Source organism: Marmota marmota, unplaced genomic scaffold (assembly GCF_001458135.2).
Source record: "Marmota marmota marmota unplaced genomic scaffold, marMar, whole genome shotgun sequence".
Lineage (NCBI taxonomy): Eukaryota > Metazoa > Chordata > Mammalia > Rodentia > Sciuridae > Marmota > Marmota marmota.
In genome coordinates this window covers 4947357-4962094 of record NW_025999894.1, presented here as the reverse complement: position 1 = coordinate 4962094, position 14738 = coordinate 4947357, and the positions used below count along the sequence as shown (strand labels likewise).

Sequence of the window (14738 nt, the reverse complement as noted above, 5' to 3'; positions counted from 1 at the left end):
GGGTGGGGGTGGGTGGATGTCGGGGCTAGAGTAGCAGATATTTTCAGAGTCTGTCGCTGTAGTAATAGCTCTGCTGTTATCACTTCAGAAACGTCCACATTTGGGACCATTTACAGCTAATGGACATGTGTTGAGAGGTGTATGGAGGAAGATACGTCATGCAAAAGTGAAAGCTAAATGTTTGATTTTGCCCGACCAGAAAGTGAACCAAAAAGGAGAAACCAGTCAGTTACTTTAAGTGCCTCTACTCATAGTTAACAGGTGTCCCCTGCCCCCTGCCCACACATTTGGGGTGTTTCCATGTATGCTGAAATTTTGACTTTGAAAAAAGGTTCCTGGAGAATAGCAGGTCAAGACGGTATTTTAAATCACTCAGCTTCAGAAGGGCCTCAGGCTTGACCTGAAACAAAGCCACAGTCCCTCAGCTTAGATGTTTAGGCAGCCTCTTCTAAATCCATCTCAGGATCTGATCTATCCAGTTCTTATAAGATCTCATATCTCTAAAATTGCTTAAAATCTAAGATTTCCTTATTTTGGTTGTCACTTTCTGGGTTAATTGTTCTTCAGGACATGCCTGAGACTTGGTCACTTTTGGTGAGAGAAAGAGTGTTTTATTTGGAACTTAGACTCCCAGACAGGGAAGAGAGACATGGACTTCCCAGTTTGCTTCTCCTTATGCAGAACTTTGATAACAAAGGCAGTTGAGGATGTTTGCACCTACTTTGGGCCTTGGTTAAGGGGATTTTCATGTACTGACCCATTTATCTCTCTGAGCAACCTGTTAGATGCAGAAACTGAAGCACAGAGGTCACTTTTCCAGTTGGTCATTTAACAGGTCTTCCACTCGCACACCCGGCCTCTACCAGGTACTGTTGTAGGCCCAGGGAAATTTCATAAGCAAACAATCCATCCCCTGGACTCACGGAGGGTAGAATCTCAAGTCTAATGTCACTGAACTGGCAAAGTGGCGGAGTCCAGGTTTGAATCAGGTCTTCCGTCATTAAAGATAGCATTTAAAAGCACTGCCCCGTAAGGCTGCTCAGAGTTAATTTATGCCTGCCCTTTGACCCCATGTCATGGTGTGGCAGAATTCAACATGACACTGTGCAGGGTTGCCACAGGGTCCCTTCTTCCAGCTCCAGTTCCCCAGTCCTGTGAGGTCCTGGCTAGATGCCAAATGATGTATTTTAGCTCTTAAAAGGCTCAGTTGCACAAGTTATTTTTTCTATCCATTGGTTTCTCTCCCTTTCCTCTTTTACCACCAAGATGTCTTTTCTTTTCTAATTACTATCCTTGTCAGAGGTAAAGAATGAAAGTGAAAAATTAAATGCAGGTAAGGAGAAGGCTGGCGACTGAATTCAGGGTCACTTATTTCTCCTGTGGGCTGCTCGATGATACCGTCTGTCTCACAGTCCTCTTAAGAAGGTTGGGGGCACATGACAGACAGAAGCAGTGTTTGCAAAAGTGTTCTGTTTCTCTGTCCCCAAATACCTCCCTACAGTTCTCTGCTGGTCACCTGGCTGCTTTGGATTTCTACTGCTGCCTTTTGCTTGGGTAATTTTCATTATTTTCTCACACACACACCTCTTCAGATGCTGTGGCTTTAGAAGGAGACAGTGATACTAAGTTTCAGTTTGACCGTTTTCCTTTTGTTGTTCCAACATCATGGTAAATAGCATTCTTTTACAAGTGTCCCATTTTGATAAGGAGAGATGATGTGGTGACCCTTGAGAATACCTTTCCCTGTGTCCCGGGACCCCTGAATAACACAGCCCCACCCTGAAAGTCTCCAGGTCCTCAACCCTGGACCTACCAAGTTGGAACACATCACAAGGGGGAACTGGAAACATGTGTCCTTAATCAATGTTAGCTTCCATATTTCTATCCAGGGGATAGGGCCAAAAGGACATTGTCTTTTTTGTACATATTCTGATATTTGAAGCTGGTACACTTTCAAGAGCTCATGCGTGTGGCCTTCCTGTGGGTTTTTTTTTTTTTTTTTTGATGACAATTTCATCATTCACTGGCACCTATATGAAAGATAAAAAGTAAAAAATGAGGCTCAAGAAGCATAAACTGTTGCATACAGTCACTCAGAAGATGTTATAAAATCTGAAAGAAGATGTTATACAATTGTTGAAATTGTTGTTTTGTTTAATGAGGGTTTTGTTTAAAATGACGGTTTTGTGTAAAACGAGGCTGGAGATTTCCAGGTGTATTTCCAGGTATGTATAATTCATCCCAGAAGTTGAGAGTTGCTCATAGTTTTCAGGGAAAGGACTTTAAGACTGTTGGAGTATAAATAAGAACTTTATAGTCAAACTTTGTGAATAAATTATATTCTAACTTTTGTGAGTAACCTTTAGGGATTTGTTGGGTCTTCTCCACATCCAAGGAGATACTTCTTAGAGGAGGTTGGTCTGAATTTGCTTTTGATTTTCTACCAAGAAGCAGCTCGCCCATACGCATGATGCTAAAATGGTAGGAACTGGAGCCATCATTCATTCTCTGGTCAATTGGCACACATTTCCTATGGGATGTTTGTAGTATACTTTAAAACATCCCAGCAGAGGTTTTAATGTCCTGTGTGGGTTAGTTGTTCTAATCGGAGGTCCACACTGAAGCGGGTGGTCATCTGGGAATATATGAGAAAAACCAAATTTCAGATATGCATCCCAGAGGCATGTCTGTGACCCAAACATCTGCTCAGTGTTGGATTTTTGGTAATTACCAGTTTGTAAATTAGTACTTTGTTAATGAGTAGAGCATTCCAGAGATGTGAATTGGCTGGAACACTTTAAAGGCCTCTCTACTCTTGTGGGTACAAGAATCCAGCAAACAACACTGTCTCTACATTAGGGTTGTAAATCACGAACTAACATCTAAAATGTCTCTGTCTGGTCATTGCTTTAACCAGCTGAGTTTCTTGACCTGAGGACTGTTGACAATGTGTACCAGTTGATTCCTTATTGCGGGGCGGGGGCTTATGCTGTGCATGGAAGCTGCTCAGTAAGTAGCATTCTTGGTCCTACTGACCAGATGGCAAAACATTCCCAACCTCCCTTTCCTGTTTTGTCAGTCAAACCTGTCTCCAGATATGGCTAAATGTCTTCTGGGGGACAAAGTTGTCCAATTGACAATGGCTGGTTGAAAGTGTTCTGGTGACTTGGGTTGAGCTATTATATCTTCATTGAATAAACTTTTTCAGAAGGTGGTGGTGGATTCCCTCCTAAAGACAGAGGGCAGAAGAGTCCTTGAGCTCCCAGAAAGAGTCCTCTAAGCTTTTCTGAGCTCACTTGCTAACGTTTACATTAATGGCTCTGTGGGAGACAGATTTGGTCTGACCCTTGGCTTGTTAATGAGTCTTGGAGAAATAATTAAATGTCTCCTATCTTGAATTTCTTGGTGACCACCATTATCTACCACAAAAAGCCAAAGAATGGTGACCACATTCCCTCTGGTCAGTTCTCAACAGGAGCAGACAGTGGCAAATCACTGATTTAGTTGGTATGTGGAACTGGTCAAAGCTGTCTATCGCCGAATTCTTGTGAGAGAGAAGAACGACCAGGGGATACACTCTTCTCTACTCCTTGAGCCCAACTAGGGCATAATTTTATCATTTAATTTTTTTGAGAATATGCTGAATCATCTTGCAGTAGTTTTTCCTGTACAAGCTACTTTTTAACATCTGAGGCCCCAGGGAAAGGAACAGAAATATTCTAGAAGCAGAAAAAAGTCTTTGGTTTTATCTTATTGTTGGGTTGCAAGCAAACACCAAGTTGAAACTTTCCTGACCTCCCTAGAGTCTCCTTAGGAGAAATTTGGAGTCTTCATCCACGTGTCCTACCCAATGGATCCAAATTCTCATCCATCATAAAATGTCTAAGAAAGATCAAGAAATCCTCTGACTTGGGACCTGTCTGCCTGTTCGGAAATGCCTCAGGGAAATCTGTGAGTCCCCTGAGTTCAATCTGGATTACGCAGTCCTTCCTTTGCACCCCCAGCCCCTTGCAAGAAGCCTCCAGCAAGCTGCAGGCTCCTACAGCTGTCACTCACTCGCAGAGCAGAGCCCCCATCAGGGTCTTTCCCCTTCGCATCAGCTCCACCAGGCGGCTCTCAGCCTAGAGGAACACGACTGTCCCCGCAGTCCCTGGAGGCTTAGCTGCTCTCTTGAAGGGAAGGTTAAGGATTTAATTGTGTCTGTGTGGGATACATAATGAATGAGCCTGAATAATTCAAGACAGGATGTTGGTGGAGAAGATGCAGCCAACACCGGGGGCTGCACAAAGGTTTCTTTGGCTATTTCGAGGGGTGGGATATCGTGTTCATCTTACCCTATTGTGCTCCCAGCTGCGGACAGTCTAAACGGCAGGGATGTGCTCCTTCCCCTTTGTGAAGGCAACTGTGGCTGGCTGACCATGTGGCAGGGATGTGCTCCTTCCCCTTTGTGAAGGCAACTGTGGCTGGCTGACCATGTGTGTGAGTGTGAGTATGTGTGTGCATGCACTCACGGAGATGGGTGTGTGCCCACGTACATGTGTGCCTTGTGGGTGTATGTGTGTGTGTGTGTGTGTGTGTGTGTGTGTGTGAGTGTTGTTTCCTAGCCAAGGACAAATCTGGTGACAAAACTGGCACCTTTCAAAAGAGGCCAGTTCTGTATCCCATTACTCAGCCTCAGAACTTGGACCTCAGAAAAATATCAAGCAAACTGAGTTCTTCTCTAAGGTTTTATAATAATGATAATAAAAGGGTCCCCTACCAAGTTCAAAGAGGCTTTTCATCTGGACACTGTGAGCAGGATTTTTTTTTTTTTTCCTGAGGGGAAAATGGTGATCTGTTGGAATTTTACTTTGTTGGGAGAAGAGGGAAACTACAAGGTCAAATCCCTGACTCGCCTGGAATAACCCCAGAACTGAAACTAGTTGGTGACCTTGTTCCGGCTTTCTGCTATCAAAGTGTTACATTTTATGTAAGGAATTGTAGATTTTATCGCTTCAGAGAGTTCTGTTATATTGGTCTTCTTCTGTTAAGTCTCAGAAAGGAGGATGAAGAATTGAAATCAGTGCTGTAGATAATTACTAGGAATTTTGTAGGAATTTCTTGAGAGGTGTCACAGCATTTATTATTATAGAAGAGATAACCACCTATATAGATCTAGGGCGTTTCTCACTGCACATCCCGCCCCCACCCCAGTTGTTATTCAAAATTCCAATCTTAAATTTTAAGACAAAAATCCTGACCAATAATATGCACACATATACATATTTAGTACATCCACTCTTGGGGAACTTCCAGATGAATCACGTTCCAAACTCCTCGCCAGACCCCTATGTAAGTAGTTCTGGTCTTTATAAATCCGAAGTTGGTCCTGGGGGAAAGATGTTGCTGTGTTTTACATGATCATCAACTCAATTTGATGGAAGTGAGAAGAATTATGGAATTGCACAGATTGTGATTTCAAGAATAAACTCAGACCACTCAAAAAATATTACTTGTCCCTAGGAGATTCTGTACCTAGGTGAAGGTACTAATGGCAGTAACTCATATTGGGACGTGTATGTGATACGTATGGAATTTGGAAGCAGGGTGGAGCTAGGCGTGTTCCCAACGTGGTGGGATTCATAGGCAAAGCATGAAAGGAATCTCCATACTGCTTTCCATAGTGGTTGCACCAGTTTGCAGTCCCACCAGCAATGTATGAGTGGACCTTTTTCACCACATCCTCTCCAACATTTATTGTTGCCTGTATTCTTGATGATTGCCATTCTGACAGGAGTGAGATGAAATATTAGAATAGCATCAATATTTATAGCAGCTCAATTCACAATAGCTAGACTATGGAACCAACCAAGGTGTCCCTCAATAGATGAATGGATAAAGAAAATGTGTCGTGTATACTCAATGGAATATTACTCAGCTTTAAAGAAGAGTGAAATGGTTGGAGTTGGAGTATATCATGCTAAGCAAAATGAGCCAATGCCACAAAACCAAGAGCCGATTGTTTTCTCTAACATGTGGATGCTAATTCACAATAAGATGGGAGGGAGGTAGCACTAGGGAAGAATGGTATTACCTTAGATTGGGTAGAGGGAATTGATAGGAGGGGAGGAGGAGGGGAGGGAATTTGGGGATAGGAAAGATAGTAGAATGAAACAGACATTATTACTGTATGTATATATGTGACTGCATGACCAATGTGATTCTACAACATGTACACTCAGAAAAATGAGAAATTATATTCCATCTATGTATATCAAAGTGCATAAATGCATTCTACTGTCATGTATAACTAATTAAAACAAACTTAACAACAATAAAAAAAAGGATAAAAAAGATAAAAGTAAAGATGGAGGAGGGTGAAAACTGGTGTGTTAGTGCAGGCAGAGATGCATCCAGAATCCCTTCCAATAGGCCACATGAGAACATTCCGGGCTCCCACGAGTCTCTGCAGTGGTCTTGTACACAAGAGCTGTTGAAGGACTACCCTGATGCAGAGCAGGATCGAGGTGGCGTGCAGAGCTGCCTCTTTTCAGAATTCTGTGGACCTTGGGAAGTAAAGAATGTTCTCCTGAATGGCATGCTCTTGGTTCTGTGGATCAGCTGCCCGTGGGGCTGAGATACACCGAGGTGCAGGGTCAGTGCTCATAGCCTTCTCAGTCGTTCTTAGCAGTGGGCTAACTGGGGGAGAGCATCCAGTATCATGAAGAGCGTTCACTCAAGGTGGAACGTGGGCACTCGCGCTTTGTATGGATACATTTTCTGACGTTCTGGAGCGCCTGTCCCGTGTTCAGAAAACATGGTCCGTTTTGATCAGTCCAAAAGTGGTGGCACAGGTGGGACCTGAGAAATCACTGCCTTTCCTTCTCTCCTTGGACAGATGAGCAGATTGAGATACAAGCAGAGGAGAAAGGACAATGTCTTGCCTGTCACTTACTGAGTTGGTGGCAAAACCAAAACAACATCCATGGCCAGACTCAATTGGCACTTCCTCAGACTGTCTCCATTTTGGCCATTACCCTGTCAAATGATTCAATTGCTCCAGCTTTAAACAGGCTCTTGTGATTAAAAAAAAAAAAAAAAAAAAAGGAAGAAAAAAAAATACAAAATCAGACTAACTTTCCATGACTCACTTTTCCAAAATGTTTTGTATCAATGTATAACGTATGAGGCAGATATACGAGTTGGAGCCGGTCTCAGCCAAGATTCTTAAAGAGGGGCGTCGGTTTGGGAAACCCCGGTACAGAAATATGGGTTGCAGTCTCTTTTAGTAAATGGTTGTTTATAAGTTCTATGTTAGGAAGAAAAAGAAAAATTAAAACTTCATGTAAACCGCAGAACAAAAGTCGAGATTTCCAGTGAAGCAAGAAAGCAGGGAATTTAAAACAAAACCAAACCGGGGTGGGGGTGGGAGGAAGGAAAGGGTTTCTTAATGCTATATTGTTTTCTGAGCTCTACCAATTAGCAAACATCTCTTAGAAAGAAAGAGGGAAGGAATTTCATGCACTGAAGTAGCCCCAGTCAGCTGCAAGCTCCAGGCCTCTGCAGCCAGGCTTTTATCCCCCTCCATAACTGGCCATTACATCAGTCCAAGTGCATCCTGGGGGGCATTGTCATGCTGATGAGCCAGCCCTGAGACTGGATTCTCCCACTGCCCAGAAAGACATTCCCACCACCAACTGGCTCTGGGGCTCATTCAAGCTGTGCTGAATTGCCCTGGAGAATAAAAGATCCAGCCTTAATTAAGCACCCGCTCAGCTCCCAATCAGGCCGATTGTTGCCTTGGCCGCTCTCCCTGCAAAAGAGGAAATGCCAGGGCTCCCGAGGCAGCCGGGCGCTGGGAAGTAGGGCTCCTGAGGGAGCTGGAGTTGGGTCTGTCTTGTTTTGAAAATAAAATATCGTAGGGTATTATGTCTCTGGATCACTGATGTCCGGGTTTTTGGAAAGAAACAAACCTCAGTGTCTGTTTTGATTTCCTTGCCCTGCCCCTGGGTTCCACCCACTGCCCGCAGTTCTCAGTGAGGGTCTTCCAGCGTTCTGTAACTCGGGCAGAGAGCCCAGCTTCATTCTCAGCACTGTCTCTATTTCATGTAGAAGATCCTGGTGCTCTTGATACTGGGGGACGCATACATGTGTATGCGTATGTGTGTGAGAAATCAATGACAGTCCCATCTTATCATTTGTGGCAGGCACTCCACCTTTAATCCTCCCTATCATCACAGTCACTGGCTTGATTGCTTATAGTTGAGCTTTTTTTTCCCCCTACTTACTGTAGCAAAAGGGGAGTTCTTTGCAGTGCATCAGACAGAACTTGGTGCTGAGGTTTGAATCCAGGGCCTTGCTCATGCTCAGCACGGGCTCCAGCACTGAGCTACATCTCCAGGTAGAGACTTTGGAAACTTTGAAAAAGCTGCAGAGATGCCACTTGCTTTCTTTCAGATCCACCGACTATTGTGACTGAGGAGTTCAGCAGGGCTGCGGGTGGGGGTCTTCTCTCTGCAGCCATGGGGGGTGCACTGATCTGGCAGGTTGGTGGTGTGGAGACAGCAGCCAGCCTTTGGGTGTGTGACCCCAGGTCTGCTACTTCCTTTCCTGGCAGCCTCTCAAGAGCAGCCTATTAAGTCTCTCTGCCCTGTTCCCTCTCCACTATTTGATTCTCAGGCAAAATTACAGAGAGCCTTTGAAGTCTGGCAATAGGAGATGGTTTTTCTGGAAATGAATTCTTCTTAGCATGATTTTCAGTATCAGGTGCAGTGTTCAGAACAGTGATCAAGGTGTGTTTGTGCTACTGACAGTCATTCTAGAGGAACTGGTTTGCAAGGCCTGCCAGTGTCAAAGGGCCATTTGTTCCTTGCTGAACACAGTGGGATATGCTGGTATCTGGTAGGTGGCCCTGGCTTCTCATGCAGCCTGCAAGACTGCCTATGATGATGGGCAGACAAGAGAACTCCTAGTTCTCTTCCAGCACCCAGTCTAGTACTTATTTTTAAATAAAACAACAAAGTACTTAATAAACCACTCAGCATAAATTAACTCTCAGTATAATGAATTGCTATGTATTTTAACATGGTATGATTGGACCAAGCCTTTGGAAGTCCTGAGTTCAACAGGTACCTTAGTGGCTAACCCTTACCTTAATAAGCTTTATTCTCTGTAGTTTGAGTAAAGCGTGCCATTCTGCTCATCAAAAGTTGTTGTAACTCGCAAGGCATTGTGGCTTATGCCTGTAATCCCAGCAACTAGGGAGTCTGAGGCTGGAAGATCATAAGTTTGAGGCCAGCCTCAGCAGCTTAGTGAGACCCTAAGCAACTTGGTGAGATCCAGTATCAAAATAAAAATTAAATAATAAATAAAAAGTTCTGGGGATGTGGCTGAGTGGTTAAATGTCCTGGGTTCAATCCCTGGTACCAAAAAACAAACAACAACAACAAAAATTGTTATAACCCTAGTCAAAAGGGTTTTGCTGAGCTTTCAAACATTAGCACTTTTGTCAGTTATTAAAAGGTGTGGAATTTGTATTTCTATTTCTAATGACAGAGACTTATCCACCTGCTCACATTTAGTAAAATAATAATAATAATAATAATAATAATAACAACAACAACAACAACATGAAATAAAAATTAAAAAACATAATATGCTCAGTCAAATGCTTTGAAATCCCAAGAGCCTCTCTTCTGGTCTTGATGAGCTATTGGTGTTGCCTGAGAGCCTAAGGATTCTCATCTCTAAACTGAGATATGATCATCTGTCTTGGGAGATTGTTCTGAGTGCCCTTCTGAGAGTGGATGGGACTGAAGAAGTCAATCAGCAAGTTCTAGATTTCTTTTTTGTTCTCCTGTTTCCTCCCATAATTTGGATTTTCTACAATTCTAATTTCTTTCACTTTTCTCTTTACTTTCTTTGTGGAAAAGAGGGACAAAATGATTCATATAGCATATTTTTATTTTTTTCCAGAATGTGCAATCCGGTGATGCGGATGACCATCTTATTATGTATTCCAAAAGGAACTGATGCTTCTGGCCCAAGCTTTGATCTCAGAATTTCAGGACTAAAGTGGAATTTCAGAAATAATTCAAGTCCTTTCATTTCATTGTCTTGCTTAGAGGAAAATAAGATGAAAAAACAAAACAAACAAAAAACAAAAACAAAAACAAATCAAATAAAAACAAAGTCAAGGTTCTTTTCTCAGCCCAGGGCTTGGGCTGCAACCCCAGTTTACCTTAACATTTTTTTTTAAATTAGTTCCTTGTTTTTTAAACTTTGCAACTGTTTCTTTGCAACAGAAACATTAAGGAACTAGATTTAAAATGTTTTCAAGTGCAAACAAATTCAGGTTGCTCAGAGATAAACCCTAAGAGTACACCAGCAAAAATGGAACTAACTGACTTAAAATAACATCCTGTGATTTCACTATCATGAAAAGTTGAATTAAAGATAACTCCCATTATCAGAAGAAACCATGTTGACATGACCAGGATGATGTGTTTAAAACTGTTGTTTGGTCCTCAGAATCTTTAAAAGTGAAATATGTAGATTCATGAATGAGACTTCGATAACAAAAGACTAATGAACAAGAGGAAAGCATACAAATTTAATAGGCATTTTATGTGACAGGAGAGTCTTTGAAAAAGAAGACCCAAAGAAACAGGGATGGCTGTGTATTTTTACACCAGATTTAATGAAGAAATGGACAGCTTTTGACAAATACGATAGACAAGAGGGTATGATCTGATGGTAACAGGCTGGGGACTTAGACACCCTGTTGTTCAGATTATGCTCAGTGTCTCTGGGTCTTCAAGGATGAAGATGTTCCTTTCCTCTGAGCACAAGGAGGAAGGTTCTGGAATGAGGATCTCTGACACACTGTGCAGCAAAGTCCATTTGGTGTTACGACCTGTTTGAGGGGAGAAGGTAACAGTCAGCCGTGGCTATTTTCTCAAAGGTCAAGGTGACATATTTTGGGGCAGCGTGTCCTGAATGCCATCAAATGTCTACAGGGCCCCAGAGTTCTGAAGCAATGGGAGGAAGCTATTCTTTCTTTCTCTGCTCGCTGTTCCCCTTCCTCACTTTCCAGCTCTGAGTGCTGGGGTACTTCTGCAGGAGTGCTGGGCACGGTGTAAAAAAGTCATAGTGTTTTTCCAGCCATGATGCAGAGGCTGGGTGGGAGGTTTGCTTCCTCACTGCCCATCAGGAGGTTTGAGAACACCTTGGAACAAAACCATGTTCGATATGGCCTCATGGAGAATGAATTATCCCCACACTAAGTCACGCACATAACTAGTGATATTTCATGTTGACAGTTTGGGTATAGAATCAATGCAAAATTCAGTAAATTATCAGCCACAAATTACTTGCTATATTTAAAGATGGCAAACAGATATGGAAAGGTATGTACTAGAAAAACATATACACATGTCCAGTTGAGCTATTGATCAGACTTTCTATTGCTTATCCAGTAGACACCAGGAAAGAACAGATCAGCCATATTTAGTATACTAATTGAATTCATTAAATGGAAATCCCAGCACACACATAGAGAGGGGCATTCTCCCAAATTAGGGGAAGAATAGTTTGAGCAATCACATAGAATCTACTTAGTTAATGAGGGACTTCCATCATAACAAGGTTTCTCTGCAAGCTGGGTTTGCATGGTAGTCATCTGGGTGTACCTGGGGCACAGGTCAATTTAGACCTAGGCCTGTAGCACATTCTAGCTCCATCTCAGCCATCCTTTGCTTTTGCCATGAGCATGCTCCTTGGAAGGGAGAAAAATTGGTTTCTGATGGTGGTTGGTGAGGCCATTCCAACTTTTCACTTACATTTTTAAAAATTAATCAATTAATTAATCCAGCTATGGATTTATTGCCTTTCATTCTTGTGGATCCTTTGAGATCAAGTTCTACTGTTTCTTCCAGGAGACCTCCTGAATCCGCAGGTCATATGAAGGACTTTCCTGTGTTAGAAAAGGCCCAGTGGCCCGCGGAGAGGCAGAGCTTCCAAGAACAAAATAGTAACTTCTTATAAACCGTGAAAGAAACTCTTTGCAACTCTAGGCCCTCCCCTGGGGAACATCAGTTGCTCCCTCTCACTGTCTTCCCATGACAGCCTCTGGCTATCCAGGACCTGTGGTTCTCTTACTGAAGACATTGAAATGAACCAGGTATTGTTGTGCACGCTTGTACTCCCAGCTATCTGGGAGGTTGGGGCAGGAGAATTGCAAATCAAATTGGAGGCCTGCCTGAGTAACTTAGACCTTGTCTCAAAAAATTATATATATATATATATGTATTTTTAAAAGGGCTGATGGTATAGTCCTGTAGTAAAGCACTTGACTAAGAACATGTGAGCCCCTGGATTTCATTCCCAGTACTAGGGGGGGAAAAAAAAGAAAAGAAAGAAAGAAAAAAATAGGTAATCAGTTTTTTTTTTCTCCCCTGACTGTGTGTTTCTGGAGAGTGCAGAATGACTTTTTATTTATGCTCAATAACATGCTAAATTTAGTTTCACCTGTGTTAAACCCTTGAACTTCCCTGTAGTTTGCTAGTATGATATCTTTTTGTCCACTAATGCACAAACTCCAGGTCTCTGGCTCTGCATTCTCCATCACTAGGCTTTATAATAAATAAATGGCATAGCAGAATCTGGGGAGTAAGAAAAATTATTCATGAACAGATGCCAAACATCCACTCCTGAGATCCAAAGAAGTAACCAGGAGAGACAGATCTACAGGAGATAGCACTGGCATCTTGGCTGGGACTGCGAGTCCTGCTGAATCACAGTCTCTGAGACAGACATGGGGAATGGGGATGTAGTTCAGTGGTGGAGAACTTGCCTTGCATGCTCAAGGCCCTGGGCTCCATCCCCAGTGGAGAGGCCGGTGTGATTGCATTGAATTTCTATTTAGTTTGTATGCCCTGTCTTCTATACAACTCAGGATGGGAAGTGCAAGCCCCCTTGTGTGCCACTCAGGTTAGATATGCTGCAAATAAAGCCTCGGTTATTTAGTCCTTTGAGGAGTCCGGATGTGCATGCACTTGTAGGTGCAGCCAGGGAAGGTCCATTTTGGGTGAGGAGGGGGCCACAGGGAGCACTTTCAGGCTGCAGGGTTGAGGATGTCATTGTCTCACTGAGACTTCCTCTGTAGATATTCCAAGAATCAAATAAAATCCATGATTTTTTAAAGAACAAAACAGAATTCCTACCATCACACCAAATCAGTCAGTGCAGTTGAATGCTCTTTAAGAAGTAAAGATTCTTGCAGTGTTTGGTTTCTGGTGACTCAGACGTTTTTAACCAAGGAAATAGAAGAGACAAATCCACTGTGGGAGAGATAACTAAGTGGTCTGAGTCTCAAGTTGGAAATGGGGACACTCCCTAGAACCCGGAAGTTCAAGTTGGAGCCACACTGATTTACCCTTTCACCTTTTTTAAGATAAAATGAATTGCACTTGGTCTTTCTCGTGGGAGTGTCTTTTGGGCAAGAGGCTAACCACCCTAGGTTTGCCTGCTCTGTTTAGGACATTATAGAGTTCCTGAGGCATTTTTTTTCCTCTTTCTACTAAAAAGTGGTTTGCTGTAATTTGTTTGGCCCCAAATTCTGGTACTCAGCTGAAATGTTGGGAAAACAGAGAACTGGCTTGCCTTAGAGTGTATTAGGCACTTAATAAAACACAGATGACTGAGAGACCTCTTTCAGCTTCTCTGGTGCATCCTTGAGACTGGGAGGAAAAAGAAATAAAGGATGGGGTGAGAAATTTCAAGACGATTCTTTAAAAGGAGGATTTAGCCATATGTCTAGAAAAATCGCTCTTGGAATTTTCTAACCTGTAAGTGCTGATAATGGAAGACATAGATTCCAGTTTTTCTGAGAAATCAAAACAACAACAGCTCCAGTGCTTTTGTTTGTAAGGAAAGGAAGCAAACAAGGGATGTACAAGTGATTCTTGGATATATTAAAAAAAAAATCATTCCTGCTTTAAGAGAATTTTAAATCTAAAGAATGAGACTACTAAATATTCAGGTTAAAGTAATTCGAAAAGTAAACTAAAGGACAGAGCTCACATATAAATGTACCCTAACAAAATTCAAGGATTTAAAAAATTCTCTGAATTGTCAAGCAGAAAATTTGGATTATGTGCAAAGGAATAAAGTAATTCCTTTCTCCATAGTAATACTTAACACTAAGAGATAATCTTGAAATTCTTTGAGAATTTGGAGTGGTAACAGGCAATCCTCAAATACTCTATCACACGGGGTATCTCATGAACAGATTTTTCTCAGATGTAAAAGTATGGAGTATATAAACTATTTGGTGAAACTTTTGATAAAACAACTTACTCTGTGGATATCTGAGGCAAGTGAAATTGACAGAAAAACATAGTATCAAAGCTGATAATGGGAATTGAAACCAGGTGCTTTTACCATCTAATACTGATGAGAGTAGGAACTTGGTAAATTCTTTGTATTTTGACCTATGTGTATGTTTTTTTTTTTAAGAGAGAGAGAGAGAGAGAAAGAGAAAGAGAAAGAGAGAGAGAGAGAGAGAGAGAGAATTTTTTAAATATTTATTTTTAGTTTTTGGCGGACACAACATCTTTGTATGTGGTGCTGAGGATCGAACCCAGGCCGCACACATGCCAGGCGAGCGTGCTACCACTTGAGCCACATCCCCAGCCCTGTGTATGTTTATATACACAGATATATATATATATATATATATATATATATATATATATTAT

General features: G+C 42.1%; 1 long non-coding RNA gene across 1 annotated transcript in view; it reads left to right on the top strand.

Annotated features, from left to right (window-relative positions):
* The window catches only part of LOC107157204, a 68011-nt gene that overhangs the window by 33938 nt on the left and 19335 nt on the right, over window positions 1-14738 (top strand). The window contains exon 3 of the long non-coding RNA XR_007344461.1: window positions 9955-10911. This is a non-coding gene — a long non-coding RNA (uncharacterized LOC107157204). The remainder of the gene's footprint in view (window positions 1-9954; window positions 10912-14738) is intronic.